Source organism: Herpailurus yagouaroundi, unplaced genomic scaffold (assembly GCF_014898765.1).
Source record: "Herpailurus yagouaroundi ecotype Mexico unplaced genomic scaffold, PumYag 162, whole genome shotgun sequence".
NCBI classification, from domain to species: domain Eukaryota; kingdom Metazoa; phylum Chordata; class Mammalia; order Carnivora; family Felidae; genus Herpailurus; species Herpailurus yagouaroundi.
Genome location: NW_024412403.1, coordinates 7,415,080 through 7,434,130, shown reverse-complemented (window position 1 = coordinate 7,434,130; position 19,051 = coordinate 7,415,080). Strand labels below are relative to the sequence as shown.

Below are 19,051 nucleotides of genomic sequence, written 5' to 3'. Positions count from 1 at the left end.
CTGCGTGAGGACCGGTAAAAACAGCAGATCTTGGAGGAATCCAAGTCTCCCACAATTGAGCTGTCCCCCGATTCATTGCAAACACAGAAGAAAAGAGCATCTAGGTATTAGAACGGGGCTTTGCACGGGATCATTAGTGGGGGGTGTGGGTTCAGGCAAAACAAGCGAGTGTCCTGTCACAGTGGCCGAGCGCCATGGGCAGGAAGAGTGTCTTGGCACCAGCCCCCTGCCCCACGGAACCCTGCTCGCCGGGGTCCTCTGACAGAGCGCTCATGGAACCAGACACATCCCTCACCCTCGTCTAAACTGCGCGGGAACCTGGGAGATAAATTTCCTTCCTTTAGTTCACTAGTGCACAAACCGGCTCAGAGGATTCAGTGAACTTCCCCCCGGTCATGCAGTCAGTACATTCTAGAATCAACTCCATGCCTGTCTGAGACTAAACCTATACGTCCCCCCCCCCCCCCGCCTCCCCGTTCCAGCATACTGTTTTGCCAGAAAGAAATCATATCACAGTTCAGCATTCCGAGGCAAGGATTACATTTTGGGTTCATTTTTTTTTTTCTCTGTTGGTCTCCACACTATGGAGCGAGAGCTGACGGGTGAGATAAGATATACCATTAAACAATTTGAAAAGCAAAACATGACGCTGTTTGCCCAAGAGATCGCTGCGAGTCTAAGCCGATAACCCGAGGGTTCCTGTTGGTGCACATGCTCCACTGGGGGATAAGGGCTATTTATTGACTGACAAACCGTAATGCCGTGCCTTTGGAATCACCGCCGCCTAGTAAGTACACACAGATTTCAGAAGGGAAGTGAGCGAAGGCAAGTGTTCAGTGATTAGCAGAAATTCGACAATGGGAGTAGGGTGACAACTTACAAGTTGTTAGTCAATGCTCGCTCCGGACGGGGGTGACCACCGTGGTGAACCAAAGCAGTTGGGACACAACAGATGATGGAGATAGAAAACGTTGGGGCACCTGGGTGGCTCAGTAGGTTAAGCGTCCAACTTTGGCTCAGGTCACGATCTCACAGCTCGTGGGTTCGAGCCCCACGTCGGGCTCTGTGCTGACAGCTCGGAACCTGGAGCCTGCTTCGGACTCTGTGTCTCCCTCTCTCTCTGCCCCTCCCCTGCTTGCACTCTGTCTGTCTCTCTCTCTAAAAAAAATAAATATGAAAGAAATTAAAAATAATAAGAAGAAAAAAAAGAAAAAAGAAAAGAAAATGTCCTCCAGCACGTGGCCAAAAATAAATGCACAAAGGGGGAGTAACCCGAGGGATATTTCTTAGTGGGGGAGTAAAGCCAATCCAGTACGCCGTTTCCAGCCTGGATATGTGCTGTCAGCCACTGAGGGAGTTGAAGGAGGCACAGCCTGGCTTTCAGGAGCCCAAGCTTGCCTCGGAATTCTCCAGATCCTCTTATTCGGGCCGGACCGTCAAGGAGAAGAAAGAAAGAAAAAGGCCTCCTTTTACTGGCATTCTTTATCATCTCTCTGCCCTGCTGATGACTCGGCAGCGTCTACAAGTGCCCTTGACAAGGGGAAATGCCATGCGAGGACAAGAGTGGCCATGGACAGTCTTCCCCTTGAGCCCATTTTTCGTTGAACACATGTGTGTACCTTTGGGTAGATCGGCGCGAGGCAGTGTTTCCCTAAGCAGTGTGGACCCTCTGCTTAGGTTGACAAGGAATAGAAGGGGTTCACGGCTGATATTTTAAGAGTGCCTGGTACCCTCTTTCTGCACTCCTGCTCTGTCTTTGGCGTGAAGTCCTTTAGAGTTTATGACAACTTGGCTGGGATCTTTCACTTTGCACAATTTAGCCAAATTGCATCACTCAGTTTTTCCACAATAACTAGAATATTTGGCCACAGGCACAATCCCGCAATGGGAAAGATCCAAAAGCAAAGACCCCAGTTGTTTACCCAATTTTGCTAATAATAAATGCCTGAAATGAGTCCTAGGTGCATTTACGTCCTGTAGAAATAGGGGTACTGATGGAGAATCAGGATGTTTTAGGACATTCTTCCATGTGGCTCTCGGAGATGGGAGCTATATGGGCTCATAGGGAAGTGATTCAGGATACTACAAAAGAAAGAGGTACAGCCTAATCATTTCAATAACTGGTAAATCGAAATAAAAAGAGCCGGAAAACATGCAATGCGCCCCCAGGGGGCTGTGCCAGAGGCCAGGGGCTGAACTTGGGAGAAGTGGATACGAGGCTCTGTGTATGTTCAGGAACCAAAACCTCAGGGCAACAAGTGTCAGGACAAGCGAGGCCTGAAGGGAGGGAGGGGACCGTTGGATGCGATGTGCTGATGAAGGGTAGTGTCCACATCACCAGATGGAGTCACACACCTTGCTTGCCCTTTGATATTTCCAGCCTAAAAAGAAAGATGCCCCACTGACTTGGTGATTTATTTTATTTTAGAGCGTGAGTATGCAAGGAGGGGAGAGAGTCAGAGGCAGAGAGAGAGAGAGAGAAGGAAGGAGAAACAGGGAGAGAGAATCCCAAGCAGGCATAACACTCAGCATAGAGCCCAATGTGGGACTCAGTCCCACAACCCTGGGATCATGACCTGAGCCAAAATCAAGAGTCGGATGCTCCACTGACTGAACCACCCAGGCACTCCGACTTGGTGACTTTTTATCACTAACCAAGGAGCAAGCACTAAAATATTCACTGCTTTTGTCTTCCCCAAGTGATCACTGAAATTATTCAGGGTGATAATACCATTTTCTGTACGACTCTATTTTAAATATTCTAAATGTAAATCTTGGATTCTCCAACACAGACTCAGTCTACTGGGTGCAAAATACTGCATTTGCCTATCTGGTAGAGATAGGGTCCATGGCCACCGATAGTTCACTGTCTGGCCTAGCCTATTACCTATACAGTTGGTTCAAGATTAAACAGTAAGATGGCAACAGAAGATGTGAGTCGATGCCTGTAACACGTTGCCGGATCAGTGATATGGCCGGGCTCTGAAAGGAAGGTGGCATCCCATTGGTTGCAATGACCTGGAAATGGGAACTCTACCCTGTGGATGTTGCTTTCCTGCTTCCCAGCCCACGCTGTCAACACTGAAAAACAGACAATACCGTCTACCTTTCATTGATGGGACTCGCCACCATCCACCTAGTAAGAGTGGATGTCAGGTGAACCGGAAACAAATTGTGCATATTTAACATGAGATATAAGGTGGCACCAACACTAGCTAAAGCAACAAAGTCCGACTTGAAAAAGGCAAGGGGAAACTGGATCACCATTGGGTTCACGTCAGTGGTGCTTCGTACGTCACCGACACCCGAGCCGTGCTGTAGGTGGGGACCTGGAATCAACAACTAGCTCCAGCAGAGGTTTAAAGGAAGGTGTCCACGCCCCATGAAGAGTGGTGATCATTTCTGTGTCTAACTTTTTAAGCGTACATTTTCCCACTTGACAAAATTGTATCATACAAATGCCCTAGCAAAGGTCTGTTTGGTGCTAAAAAATTAGGATAGCATGCCTATGCTAACACTTTTATTTCCAAATTAAGTTTTGAAAATTTAGCAGTTGACTACAAAAGATCTAAGGGATTTTCCGGGACATGACACTGCCAGGGCTAAAACAGGGAGAATCATGGGAAAACCAGAAGATGGTTCCTTACCCTCCAGAGGAATAACTCGGAGGTTCATTGCTGTTAAGGAACTTTTGAATTTTGGGGTAATCTCTGTGCCATCCCATTATAATTTTGTAAATTTATTCTGAGTGTGTGTGTGTGAGAGACAGAGAGAGAGAGAGAGGGAGAGAGAATCCCAAACAGACTCCTCATTGGCAGTGCAGAGCTCGACGTGAGGCTCGAACTCACAAACTGTGAGATCTTGATGTGAGTCGAAACTAAGAGTCATACACTTAACCAAATGAACTACCCAGGTGCCTCTTTTTCTGAACAGGGCACATGATTTACTAGTCCAGGGGCTGTGTCCTATGGGATGGTTTAAAAACCAATAGATGAAATCAAGTTCAAGAACAGATGACCTTGTAAGTAATTCAGTGAGGGCCGTTCACCTGTTCTGTGCAAGGGATCATCCTTCACAGTGTTCAGGTGTAACTGGCCTTGTGACAAAAGTTGGGCGAGCTTACCTATGAGGCCAGCTTTTCTATTAGGTTTATAGAAATACCGTTACTTCACCTTACCTACTCTTTCAGTTGGTAGCCCCTAGGCCTTGAGTAGTTGGCTTGTTTAGCTCCTTTTCAGAATTTGCTGCTGTTGATAATTTCGAAAATTCTCTCAGGTCCTTCATGGAACACAAAACAGCCACACTCCTCACCCTAAATGATGCCCTCAAACTTGGCGTGTTTGATCATGATTGTTTTCAACAGAAGAGGCCCAAACATGTATTTATCTGTTTCCCCGTCGGTCTCAACCTCAATCAAGAAAAAAAAAAAAAATGGAGTGGCTTGTGAGTTCTGGGTTGAGGCGAGCTGGCCACAAGAAGTTAATGCAACAGGGATCTTGTTTGGACCATACGCCATGTTATGGGAAGGAGGAGCAAAGAGAGAGGGAATGCTAGAACTGGTCACAATCCTTGAAAGGCAACACGATACTGTTCTGAGAGACCCCTGTAGTCTACAGAGATGTTGAACGTATTGTCAACGATCAGTCACTGAAACTCCAAAAGCGAAGGGTGAGCTCTGGGAATGCGAGCTGGTGCCTGCTTCCACATTGAGTTCGATGCCTGGGGGCGCCATTTTGTTTCTAGCCTGATCTGGTGTAGTATCCACCAGGAGAGCCTCCTTCGAAGGCTTGAGCCTTTGGAGAAATTATTCTTATTGTTCTATTAACACTTTATCAGCTTCAAGCTCCAAGCCCATCAGGCAAATCTGGGGAGAGAATGAGTCCAATAGCTTGTCCTCGTGTCCTGACAGCCTCACACTGAGACCCACAGCTCTTTTTACACCAATTCGAGCTTTGACATGGGTTTCTGCCACTCGAATAAATTATATGGGTACAAACGTGTAAAAGTAGGGACTAACATAGTACAGCGCAGGGTATGAGAAGCTACAGTGGGATGCTGGTGTAGATCCTGGGTTTCAGGCTCTGTGGACACTGTGAAGGAAATTCTCTGGTCTTTGGAGTCTAACTCAAAATATCAAGAAACTGGACAGAATGACCTGTAGGCTCCCTCGAGCTATGACTAAGCCTTGCTGATTCTTCTCCTTGCTTCCTTTCTGGGACATAACCATCAGTAAGTGATTCCCTCTCCCTCAGAGCCACTCCAGGGAGAGATGTCCGGTGGGAGAGGCAGGACGGCAAAAGTGGGAGATGAGGTGTTTACATGAACGGGATGGCTTGGAGAGCTGGCGAGATGCCCTGACAAAATGGCATTCTTGGGGGTTTGGGGCAAGCTCACTTCTGCTTGGTGACTGGAATGTCTAAATGGAAGGCAGAAATGATAGAGAACAATTATGAGCTTTGATCTCTTCGTTACAAAGTTAATATTCATAAAATGAAAACATTAATAAATAAAAATGTGGCCTTTATTTTTTTTAAGTTTATTTATTTTGAGAGAGAGGAAGTGGGGGAAGGGCAGAGAGGGAGCGGGAGAGAATCCCAAGCAGGCTCTGCGCGGTCAGCACAGAGCCCGATGTGGGGCTCAAACTCATGAATTGAGAGATCATGACCCGAGCTGAAGTCAGATGCTTAACCAATGGAGCCACCCAGGCGCCCCAGCCTCTATGTTCTTCTGGTGTTACTAAGAGAAGGGCACCTTTCAGGCTCTTGAGGTTCATGCTAAGGCCAGTGTGACCTATCTACTTTCGTACTTAATGAAATACCCTTAATGGTTCTATAGCTGGATCCATTTTTGTTTTTGTGATTCTTGCCATCGAAACAAGATCCCGTAAGGCTCAGGTTAGAGCCACCTTGGCAAGTTGCCCCACAGGTGAGATCGCTTGGCTCTTCCCATGTTCACCATCATTTGTTCTATTTATTTTTTCTATAATGCCTACAGCCCTTCAGTATCCCTGCCTATGAAAAACTTACCAGTTGAACTCGATCGTCCCCTCCTCTGGAAGCCTACCTTCAAACTCCCAGGGCACAGTCCATTGCCCTTCCTATGGGCTTCTAGAATATTTTGGTCACGTAGCATTTATCACCCAGTTTATAGTCAGCTACTTCCCGATCTTGCACTCTCCTCCAGGCCTGGGACCGTGGGGTCGTTGTCACCCAGCAAAGAGAAGACACCCGGTTCAGTTATTAATCAAATTAAATTGACACGGCCTCAATAGCAAAGTGTTCCATTGGTGCTAGGCCCTGCTGGGATCTGCCTGGCACTTTGAGGAACTGACCATGTGCGTCTGAAGGGAAATTCCAAATTTTAGTGCTGACATCCCCAATTTTATTTTGATTGGGAAATTGATGTAGCAGAGGAGTGGGGTGGCGGATGCTGAGGGGGTGAGGGTTCACCGTAAGGGGGGGGGGGCCTGTACCAGTGGAAGGGATCACTTCCAGCATTCACAGGATGAGCCCATGCCCCTGGTGGCCTGCCCAGATCCCCTCGGACCCCCTTCCCTGCTTCTCGGTGTGAATATTTCATCCCTGTCCACCACCTCCTTAAGGCCACGCTTGGCCACTTCCTGGCAGAGGCAGAAAGCCAGAGCACCGGGGAGGTTGGATGTCCCATCAGCCCTTCTCTTAGTAATAGTGGGTGGGGCAAGAGCAGGAAAGTCCAGATCCCTTCTCTACGATGCTACTTTCACTCCAGAACCCTCTCCAGATTCAGGCCTGAGCCTAAAATTGTCCCCTTCCTTAACTTCATCCCTCCCCTGCCTGCCTCCCTTTCTCTCCGTCAGAGCGATTCCAGGAGCACTTGAATAAATCTCAAGTGCATCCTTGTTGCAACACCTGCTTCTAGAAAGCCACTCCCAGACGAGTTCAGCTCTGTGGCTTCCTGGGGCAAGCCTCCCATTGACAAGGTCAAAGGCAAGCAGCGCCCCAGCTCTGGTCTGCAGAGTCTTGTGAGGATTGAAACGGACATTCTTCATTCCCCACGGCTCACCTACATTCGGGGGAAGGAGGAGTGCTCTACAGGCCTCCGGGACAGGAGCTGTGGGAGCAAATGAGGCACCCGGCCACATCCTGCTGAGCCTGTGCAGGGACTTGGAGCTGTGGGGTCATAGGCAGCTTCCAGGAAGTTCTAACATAACACTGACATAACACTCCATCAACAGTCCCATATCTGAAGCAACTTAAATAGATCTGCTCAAAGGTAAAAATGTACTTTTTTCCTCTTAAAACACTTAAGGTGTTTGAGAGAATGAAGGTTTTTTTTATGTCTCCATTTAAGCCAAGATGAGAATTGGAAGCACGACAGCATTTTCTTTTTTTGGAAATTATTCTTGGGAAATGGCTCTCCTGAAAGGCCTAGGTCTTGTGACCTTTTCTGTCCAGTTTTAAGACATCATTTTAGAACTTTGGATAAAAATGCAGACTTTAGATGTGTACTCTATTCAAATTTGACACATGTAAGAGTCTTGCTTTCAATTAATCAGGAAGGAAGGAAGAAGGGAGCGAGGGAAGGAAGGAAGGAAGGAAAGAAGGGAGAAAGAAAGATTTACTGAATACTCATTCATGTTTATTTTTTATTTTAAGCTAATAGACTAATAACATTAACCCTCTTCAATTACAAGATGATATGCTATGTGTTTTGAAGAAATCTGATCGTAGATTCCAGACCCTCCTCTCTAGAAGTGGCTTGTAAAGCAGATTTCATTCACTGGATAGGAGAGAGATTGGGTGACCCAAAATGTTTTCGGTCAAGATTAATAATTTACCCTGGTTTTCTCACTTAGCATCCGAAATAATTAGCTCATTCGGTTATCAAAACATGCTAAGGAAAGTCTGTCCCCGTGGGACCGAAATCTCATATAGATACTTTTCTAGAACTTTCCTACTCACCTCCCCACACTTTGCCTTGCATTTTTCATGCCTCGCCACCTTTTGTTTACCTACAACCTCAGCACCTAATTGTCTTAACCTCTAAATTATTTCATGTATTCACACTATTTTGAGCTCATTTCCTTCTTTCATCACGTTTAAGAGTGTGTGATGAATGAACATGAGCTCTACTTTGTATGGCCCCGCAAGAACGAAAGCCAGAATACTAGACCGTGATTATCATTCATGTAGTGTATGACTACATATTCATGTAGTATATTCAAAGGAATCGACACATGCATATGTATGCCCACCATAGACTAATTTGAGAAAAATGTAGCCTAATGAAAAATGCATGGGCCGAGAGACAGAACTGTTTTGAGCCTCACCCCTGACCCCCTTCCAGCTCTAGGATTCTGAGCAAATCACTTAACCTCTCTGCCTCCCTCGCCCTTCAATGCAACTAATCGTGTCTTTTTAGCCTGAGTATCAAATTGGTAACATCCCTGAAAGATCCTGAGAGTAAGTTGAGAACGAGTATTCAAATGTTAGTTTATTAATTAAAGCGGAGACCGGAAATATTCATCAAAAAGTAAGAAAATAAGAATTAAATTTCTATTGTCACAAACTGTAGTGTCCGTTTACAAATCTACGTGACAACTGATTATTTTAGGGACTCCGACGTGCCAGGGGCACGCAGCGAACAAGACTGGTGCGGTTGAGTCTAAATGAAACCAGCGAGAAACGATAAAGAACCAGCACAATTCAGGCAGTGCTCAGGGACATGCAGAGTAAAAGGGAGACCTAGGAAGCGAGTTGGGTTGGGGTCCCATGAGATGAGGGGCCCAGCCCCCCTGAGCAGGTGCCATTGGGCTGAGTCCTGAATGGGGTCAATTGGGTAAATGCAGATCTGATGGAGAAGCTTCTGGGCTGGTAGGGCAGCCTGTGCCCATCATCTGAGGTAGGATATAGACAGACCTTGAAGTTGGGTTTCTCCTTTCTTGTTATTCTCCACCTCTGTGTTTACCTGTTTTATTTTTTTTTTAATTTTTTAATGTTTATTTGAGAGAGAGAGAAAGAGAGAGAGAGAGAGCATGAGCAGGGGAGGGGCAGAGAGAGAGACACACAGAATCGGAAGCAGGCTCCAGGCTCTGAGCCATCAGCACAGAGCCCAATGCAGGGCTCGAACCCACGAACCGTGAGATCATGACCCGAGCTGAAGTCGGACGTTCAACTGGCTGAGCCACCCAGGCGCCCCTACCTGTTTTATATGGGGCTTCCTTACGAGCCTCCTATGATGTCCGTCTGATTCTACGATCTGGAGTAAGATCACCAGCTGGAAGGTGTCTGCACCTTCCGTGTCGTCTTCATCCTCTCAAGCCCTGAGCCCCCGGGGAGCCCAGCATCTTCTCGGAGGGGCCACCATACTCTCGCGGGCAGAAGAGGAAGCCCTTGCTTCCCGGGAAAGAGAAGAGCAAAAGGGAAGGGTGCACTGTTCCCACTGGGGAACCGGAAAAAAGGGAATGATTTACGCCAGTCCTTGGAGTCAAGGGAGGGGGTGGGACAAAATAGGGACTTTCAGACATCCCCCCTTAAAAAGGAGAATAACCCCCCACCCCTTCCTGCCCCCATTGAGTTCCAGCCGCCTGAAAAGCCACAGCGGCGCCCAGCGTGGAGCCGAGGGGATAATGCACAGCAGCGCGGACCCCAAAAATCAGGGGAGGGGACGTATCATTTGCTTCCAACAAATCATTCAGCATAAAGCAGCCGCAGAGCCCTGAGCCCTCCGAGGCGCCTGCACAGGGTGGGTGTGAGGGTGCCGTCGTCACCTTTGTGACAGACGGCCTTCGCTTCCCTTGGCCTTGCCTTTGGGCCCGTGCAGGAGGTCTCACTGGGGCAGGCGCCTGTGGGAAAGTCATCGCCTCGGAGTTTGCTGGGGCCCCTGTGCACTCTGGCCACGGGGAGCCTGGAGACCCACACAGGCCTTGGACGGGCCTCCCCTGGATGGGTCATGGCCGCAAGAAACGGCTTGGTAGAGGGAGGACTTACCACTGTGCCCCAGAAACAAACTCTGCCTCCATGTCCAGAGACTGAGGCTTCCCCCTGAGCCTCCTGCTTCGAGGACGGAAGTCATAAAGGCCCCAGACTCTGCACACAAACGCTGGAAGCCAGATTCCAACAGGGAACCTCAACCCCAGCTTCCGCGACCCAGAAGAACCTGACTTTACCCATATCCGTCCAACTTCTTTATGCTTCCTGATCAGAGAACACAGAGGCTGCAGGAAAAATCAACATGGCCGTAAGGGGATCGAGCGGAAAGCACAGTTTTTCTCGGTGATATTTTGCTTTTATGTATATAGTCACCACATGAGTCATCGGTACAGGTTCCCTCTGCTTTTCCCAAGAGGCAGGAGGTTCTGTTAACATTCAGCTGCAGTGGGGACAGGGTGAGGAGGAGGGAACAGGAGGTATAGGGGAGCTGGCTACAAGAGAGCGTCTGGTTATTTATTTATGGTTTATTCGGGCAAAAGGGCCTAAAAACAGGCTTTGAGTGGCCCGAGTTTCCTCAACGGCTAAATGGCCCTTTTCTTGAAAAGGACATCAGCTTTCTCTCCTACAGGTGTTCAGGGACCTCAGGGCTGGTGTCCACTAGAATGTTTTGCTGGTCTGTAGGTTTCCTTAAGGCACACTGCTGACATCATGGAGCCCTCTCTCCCTCTCCCTCGCTCTCTCTCCCTCTCTCTCCCTCCCCCCCACCCCCCCCCGCCCTCCTCCCTCCAGGTCCCTCCTCCCTCCGCTCAATCTCTCCCAATCTCTTTCCTCCTCTCTTCAGTTCCTTCAGGTAAATCCTCCTGAAACTTGTACCAACTAGTTTTTGACTGACAGCGAGCAGCGAGAGACTTTTCTTCACTCTGAGAGAACCGACCCAAACACCGATCTTTCCCAAGGCGACCTGTATCACCAGGACCATTTCTTTGCCAGGTCACCGCCTGCCTTCTAGCCAGGAGCCCGGTGCATCCCTGCAGGTAAGAGGTACGCGCCTCGGTCAATACCGGAGCCCTCAGCCGGCTGCAGGGTTTTCTGGAAAACTTTACTCCAAGGCAATGAAGGGGGTTGGTGAGTCTCTTAAAACTCACTTAAATCATTCAAAACTTCCTAGCTTATCTGGGGGAGATTTACAAGTGCCGTTTGCATGTGGAAAGCGGGTTTTTACTTAATGATGGGGCAAAAAGAAAAAAAAAGCGCTTTATTCCTGCCTGGGAAACCATATCCAGATGTGGTCTTGTTTGCTGTGGGTGTAAGTGATCTAGGTGGAGGGACGGAATGACTCCGGCTTCTCCTTGCTAGTGTTTTCTCTCACGGTGTCTGTCGGAGCGGGTTTGGTACTGATTTGCAGGGATGAGATAGTTCTTGGGTCGTTCTCTGGCCGTGAGCTTCCTTTGTCCGGGGAGAAGTCAGGGTGGGCTGCCGTAAGGCGAAACCTCACCGGAATAGTTTAAAATCTGTTACCTATCCTCATGAGAGAGAGAGAGAGGGAGAGAGAGAGAGAGAGGGAGAAAGTTACGTAAGTTTTCCACGGTAGGTAAACAATTCTGGCTTCGGAAACATTAGGAACCCTGTTCACAACCCGGCGGGGGAAGGCGTCTGCCTTAGAACCCGTGTGTGATTTCCTGTGAGTTCCCGCTGCTCTCAGCTGAGCAATGTCACTCGGCGTGGAATTTCCACGCCGCTCCCGTGAAACCGGTGTTGTGTCTCCTGCCTGCACTTCCGCGTGGTGTCGCCTGGAGGATATGAGAACCTGCCGTCCGAGGCGGTGTTTCTTGACCTCCCAGCTTCTCTGTGCCGCGGGTCGGGAAACTGACCCCACAACGCGATGTTCAACTGGACGGAATCCAAGACCCGAATCGTGTGCCCCGCTCGATTCACACGTGCGTGGGTTTATTTCTTCCGAGCGGAAAATAGTTTAATCTTTGTTTTGTTTCGTGTGTGTGTGTGTGTGTGTGTGTGTGTGTGTGTTTACCTAAAGGAAGCGTTTTGAAAAAAAAAGAAAATGACAAAGGATTTGTCAAGTCCTTTCTTTGAAACCTCAGAACCCCGCTCACACTTACGCACAGTCGACCGCCATCCCAGATCTTACCCTATTGGGTCCTGTCTTTGTAAATGTTTACACACCTGTGTAAGGAGCAGCCATAGCCTGAGGTGACGGATTCTCTCGCCTTAAACTTGTCCTAAGGATCCAAAGGAGAGAGTCAACTGCGGCCACCACTCGTGTTCAATTCAAACACCAGCCGCTGGTGGAAAGTATCAGGACGCTGGCCGTGCAAGTCGGCACTTACTTACCTCATGCAGGGCTCCCTCCTCCACTCTTCCTTCCCCGGGGCTTTTTTGGTTTGTTTTTGTTTTTGTTTTTGTTTTGAGCAGTTTTCCTTCTTTTCTAGCTGCAAATGTAATCAATGAGCATGCGGGGAGCCACCCAGAGGTAACATGGCAAGTCTCCCCTAAAGGTTGCAAATTAGAAGACTTTAACCAGACCGGGGTCATCCGTATCCCAGAAATGCTCAAATAACGGAGCTGAAGGGTCTTCACCGAGTTAAATCAACGCGTAAATCGTTGGGGGTTTGCAGGAATAGACTAGGTTGAGTGTTGTGATTCTGGGAGCTTAAGGAAAACACATTTTTAAAAAGCCCTCGCACCCTCCTACCACTCCTTCCTCCACCAGCAGTTGTGGTCATTTTACGGAAAGTGCTGTTCCCCCAGTTTCCTCTCATCACACTTCAAGCCAGTGCAGACGGCCCGTGTTTGCAGGGAAGGAGAGCGAGACCCCAGGCTTCCCACGCCAGCGGCCGTGCCGGCCAGTAAAATCGGGTCTGCGGGTTTCTTCACACAGGGCTCAGCACACCCCGGCTCTGCCCTGGCGTGCAGGAGATCTCCAAAGGGCTGCGCTTTCTTGTTTCGGGGTGTGTGCGTGTGTGCGCGCATGTGTGTGTAATTATATACCTGAGAGACAGCAACATGCTCAGCACAAGAAAACCCACCCATGTGGGGCAGCGGCTGCACAGAGGCAACCCTTTTCGGACCTAATCAGTGAACGTCTAACACTCGAAATTGCCTTTCCTGCTGCACCCCCTCCCCGGAGAGAGGCACGGAGTCATCCGCTGACTTCCTCGCATGCCTCGCGTCAGAGTCCTGAGCTGCTCGTGGACTGTATTTGCCTGCTGGCCGCATCAGAACCTTAGAAGCGACACAAGCAGTCCACAGACAGAGCCGTAAGCATGATAGGGCACAGACGACTATCATCCCCTGTTCAAGGCATATAAATCTCCCTAATCATTTCCTGCAGTCTTTAATACATAGGTGATTCAGCTACTGTCTTTTCGCAAGTTTTTTAAAAAAAAATTTTAATGTTACTTTAGAGAGAGAGAGAGACAGCGTGCAAGCAGGAGAGGGGCAGAGAGAGAGAAGGAGACATAGACTCTGAAGCAGGCTCCAGGCCCCGAGCTGTCAGCACAGAGCCCGAGGCGGGGCTCGAACTCACGGACCGTGAGATCATGACCTGAGCCGAAGTCGGACGCTCAGCCGACTGAGCCACCCACGCGCCCCTCCCCACTCCCCCTGCCCGCCGCAATTTTATTAAGCGCCTCACACTGGACAAAATCGGGTATCTCCAAATGTGTTTGAATTCGTCCTTCAAGTCAAAGTAGCTCGACTTCAAAAATAATTAGGAAGCTATGGCGAGAGTTAGTGTTAGTTTGGATGCTTGCAAAGAAGGTGTTGCGTATTCATGGACAGATGCAAGGGGCATATCGGACTGAGGTTATTATCCATCCTTCGGTTTCCTCTGCCCTTCGCCTCCGTGTCATGGATCCACCTTGGCCGCGGGGCTGTGGGGGCAGCTGGAGAGTGGGGTGCGGCAGCCCTGGGTGGTGGGATAGCCTTGCTCTGTGCCCCTCAAGGATGCAGTGCCCGGGAAGCAGACAGCTCTGACCCAGCACGCCTGGCCCTCTGCTGCCGTTCAGGTAGCTTTCCCCCGTCGCTCCTTTTACAGGCAGGTGAAGGGAACCCTGTGGCCAGAAGTGAGCAGTTCTAGAAATGCCAAGCCTTCCCTCAACTAAAGGACAAGAGGACATCCTGCTTCCCCACCTTGACAGGGAGGGTTGAGGGCAGAGAAGGAAGGAAATAATTTATAATCTAAAAAATATGTTCTGGGGGAAAAAAGTTTTATCTTGTAAGTGTTACTTTGTTGAGATGAAGGGGGGGGGAATGAGCAAAATCCACATTCCTGCGTAAAAAAGGCAAGAAACTGGAATCTGACGAATGTCACAAAATGTTCTGTGGGTTTAATGCAGACAGTGGTGAGGGCTTCTCCGCTCAGCAGGGTGCAGCTGGAGTCCACGTGGAAATGCTGACCATATTCCAGGGCATTTTAGCCCAAACGCTTCTCTTAAAGAAAGGTCATCAGAACTCGTGAGGGGTCTGTGTACCTGTGTTCCCTTCAGTTGGCAGGATGCCTTAACAGGTGGAAAGATCGGTAAACCCATAGTCAGCACCATCCAATTTGACTCTAGAAGGTCACATACAGCCTGATTCCAGAATACAGTCTGTGGTTCTAGACCTAAAATTCTAGAGCACACAATGCCAGGTGTTTTAGTCATGATACGGTCATGAACCAGGGATGCCTGATCATGCTCACAGCATCAGACGGGCGGGACACGAGAAGGACAAGGTGTTGATATTTGATACAAAAACACACATGTCCACAGGAAGCAATTGGCAATTACAGTGGAAAAGCACGTCTGTGCTGCCTGGGGGCTGAGGCCAGGAGGAAATGTTGCAAAGATTTAGCAACAGTTTCATTTCATTCTTTCCCACCACTCAGTGGCTCAAATTCAGAGCAATCTGAATACGTGTTGATCCACAGTAAAAGGAGAAGTAAGCAGTTCCTTGGGGGGCGGGGGCTGCGGCGCTGGCCAAGAGCCAGTGTGCCTGCCCTGGCCGCTGACCAACCCCCATCAACCCCCAGGGTCTGGGTTCTCAACCTGACCATGCCCCTGGGATCACAGATCAGCATGGGGCCGATGGGGGACACAGGGGACGCCTCTGAGTTGGGATCCAGTTCTCAGGCTGTTTGGAGGACCCAGGTAGTCAGATTTGGGTTTCAATCCACATTGTATTTCAGCTGAAGTTGCTTCCTAGTGTCGGGCTGATGACTATGAAATTCTTGTGTGTTTTCTCGAGTACCGGCACCAGAGGCTCATCAAGGTCATATGGAGCTTGAAGAATATTCAATGTCGGGGCGCTCTTTAAGGAAAAACGTGACTAGAAAACTAGGTACAAAGGTTCAGCACAAGTGAGGCATCTTGAAGCTAATGTCATTACCTTCAGGATAAATCCACCCTGTTGTACATAATAAAGGCCTGATACTTAGTATCTCTGAGGGATCGGTTGCATTCGCTTATGTAAATTTTAACTGCTGGCTGCCCTCTAAGTAACTGGAAAAAGATAAGCGAAAATACCATTGTGCTTACGCATATCTAATGATCGGTGATATATGGGAAATTGATCCGGGAGATCTGTAGAATGTTCCTCATGTCACTGGCGGGTTGCCGTGAAATGTAGATCCTTGTGCCGTGGCCAAACCTTTAGGCCATAATTAGGCCCAAGGGCAAGCTGCTATCAAAATGCTGCTTTTCCTACAGCAGAGGGTGTGGGCGCTGAAATTCATGCTGTGCTCACGTCAAAACTCAAAGAATACCACGCTAGTCGTGAGCCTAGAACCTAGCATGATATTAAAGGCATCAAGAGTGTGCCTGTCGGGGCGCCTGGGTGGCTCGGTCGGTTAAGCGTCTGACTCTTGATTTTGGCTCAGGTCACGATCACACAGTTCGTGAGTTCAAGCCCCGCAGGGGCTCTGTCCTGACAGCATGAGCCTGCTTGGGATTCTCTCTCTCTACTTCTCTCTCTACCCCAACCCCACTCGTGCTCTTGCTTTCCCTTTCTCTCTCTGTCTCTCTAAATAAATAAATAAATAAACTTAAAATTAAAAAAAAAAAAGTGCTTCTCTTCCAACAGGCTGGGGGGTGTCCCTCCCGAAATGGCCATGAAATGTCCCCGTGTCCGGCAAGGGAAAGCCTCTTCCCTCGGTTTCTGTTAATGCTGTTCCCAGTTCTGCCAGAAGTTAACAGTGCCATTTCTCCGTATGAATGCTTGCAAAACCCATGCCTACCAGGCAGACAACGCTCCACTCAGCGATGCTTGTGCCTGCAAATGTTGGCGCATCCGTATCTTGTTCTATCCTACTCCGCCGTGCCAAAGAATACAAGATCAGCTCCCCAGTTCTGGCTTTCTCACTTCCTGAGGTGCCCTGTATTCCTACCTTTGGAGAACACGTTGGAAAACTTTATCCTTTGTTTTGAAACACCTCGACCTTTGACATCATCTGTACTCTTCCTAAAAACGCCCTCCCCACATACCCGCCAGGAACTGAAGGAAATGGACAAGCCTTGGAGCGCCTGGTTCCTTTGTCTACAATTCTTTAAATGCTAAAGAATGAGAATCTGCCCTGTCTTCTTTAGATCTTCCAAAGTCCATGGAAGGGATCTTTATATAACAAACTGTGAGCGACATGATGCACAGACATATAAGTGCAGGTCACAAACGCCACATGGGTGTGTATTTAGCCCACACATTAATAATGATGGGGCGCCTGGGTGGCGCAGTCGGTTGAGCGTCCGACTTCAGCCACGTCACGATCTCGCGGTCTGTGAGTTCGAGCCCCGCGTCAGGCTCTGGGCTGATGGCTCAGAGCCTGGAGCCTGTTTCCGATTCTGTGTCTCCCTCTCTCTCTGCCCCTCCCCCGTTCATGCTCTGTCTCTCTCTGTCCCAAAAATAAATAAAAAAAAAAAAAAACGTTGAAAAATAAAACTTTAAAAAAATAATAAATAAAATTATTCTTAAAAAAAAAATAATGAAACTGCAGGTGTAGACAGAGTATTCCAATGCTAACAACATACAGTGGGGCTTTATTTTCGACACCTTGTCTTGTTTCATAAGTTTCAAATCCATCATTTCCACCCGAGGTCCGTATTAAAGATGAAACATCCCTCAAATTGCCCTCTAAACAGTGTCAAAAAAAAAAAAAAAAGTGCCATCATAGGGATGCTGGTCTTAACAACAGTCTTTAACAAAGGAGTTGGGTGTTAGGTCGCATGATTCGATTCTTATCAATACGAATGCGGGGATGATCTGATCAAGAAATGCTCAGGGTTCTAGTTCCTGATACCACAACCCACCTGGTCCCTATGGGCAGAACTGGCTTCTCCCAGGCAGGCCAGAGCTGCAGCAGGAGGTAAGAGGGGGGCAGTGAGGGTGCCACTCCAGCGCCTCCATGACTCGATCTCCTGGGAACTGGGGGAGACCACCTAGTCGTTGGCCCTATACTTCCCGGCTCCGGCTTCTGGGGCAAGAGCGGTTCTCCCAGCCCAAAGGCAGGAGGGCATATCCTGAACCTCAGTCAAGCTAGACAGTAAAGCATCGTCCATCCTGGGAAGTTCTGTGGCAAGCAGAGTCCTGAAGAGGGTTCCACATAACTCTCGCCCTGCAAAAAATAAGGTTTGTGCTTAGATAGGAAGCTACCGCGGTCTATAGGCCCCCCTTGGAACCCCACAGTCATCGTCAGCATCCTAAAGCTCTGAGAAGTCCTGCGGCAGAGCCAGGCTTTAACTGGGAGTCACGTGTTGTATGACCATGTTGGGCGACAGAACTGCTTCCCACCTCCTGCTTCCTTATAGCTATCGTTCGCTCCTCCAATGAATATGTCATCCGGCCGCACTGGGGCCACCTCTGCAGACTACTGTTGGCGTGGGATGGCAAGGTGTCATTCGCTCCAAGAACATGTTACAGTGTTCGTGTTTGTCCTGGCTCTGAGTTATACCTTCGGGACCTGCGCTATCCCTACAGGTGACTGTCCGGCCTTTGGGACCGCGAAATGGCTACAGATAGTCAGCTCCTAAGAATGTGTTTACTTTTTGCCTCTTTGTTTCTTTATATATATATATCTCCATCTTATTCCCTAAGGATTTAAGTGAGTTTCCAAAGACACTCACAGCCCCTCACGTAAAATGTAACATGACATAAAAAGTAGATGCGAAGGGAAAATAGGAGTACGCCTCAGAGAGGTAGTTAGAGTAAATCACTTGCTCACTTTATATGAGTTTTGAGGGGCAGAGAGAGAGGAAGTCAGAGGATCCCAAACTCACAAACCGTGAGATCATGACCGGAGCCGAAACCAAGAGTCAGATGCTCACCTGATCGACCTGATTTGGTCCCGAGTTTTATCTGCTTTTTGAAAACCGCAAACTGAACGTAGACAGGCCCACAGTGGCAGAATCTCGTTTGGGGCCTCAGAATTAAATGTGAGTTTTAAATACACTTCGTGTTTGAAACTGGGAATCAATCAGGCCCTTGCAGTGTTGAGTTTTATAGGCATCGTTTTTTATGAATCTTTTGAAAGATAATGTCTATCCTGGCTCTTCAGATCTTTCTTTTTAAAATCACTGTCTATAATTTAATTGTCACTATGTGTATAATTTGCTTGTCCATAAGTGAGGTGATAAATGTTCTCCACCGGTTTAGACTCGGGTCTGGCACCATTGCCAGGAGGCCATCTATGACCGGCCACGCCTGGGCCAGGAACCCTCTGTAGACGTCCCTCCCCCTCCCGGACGAGCTGGCTCACCCCACTCGACCCTACGTTACAAGGCAACCTATGTGTCTGTCTCACCTACCGACTAGTTGTAAGCTCTGGGACAATGGAGACTTACCTGATGCTTTCTCGGCGCTCCCAGAGCTTGGTCCGGATCATTCCTTGGGCGATCCTCATTGAGTCAACAGGCATTGACACGAAGGTGGGATTTTTGCTATAATTACATCCTCACCCGAACCGTGGCCTGCGTTTACGCCAACAGAGAACTTTTTATCCAAAGTGTTTTAAAATAGCATGTATCTGAAAACTACTACCTGGTGTATTTTTTTCCCTCGGTGAACGTTTCGACGTGATAGACCGGCTGCTAGAAGTGCTTAAATGGGGCACCACGCACCTACCACAAAGTAGCTGAATAAACCCCATGCGGGGA

General features: G+C 48.6%; 1 protein-coding gene across 1 annotated transcript in view; it reads left to right on the top strand.

Moving 5' to 3' along the window:
* KCNJ15 (potassium inwardly rectifying channel subfamily J member 15) overlaps window positions 1-19,051 on the top strand; it is a 79,479-nt gene that overhangs the window by 22,843 nt on the left and 37,585 nt on the right. Inside the window, exon 2 of the mRNA XM_040483921.1 lies at window positions 10,753-10,945. The gene's annotated coding sequence lies outside the window, so the exon portion shown is untranslated. The remainder of the gene's footprint in view (window positions 1-10,752; window positions 10,946-19,051) is intronic.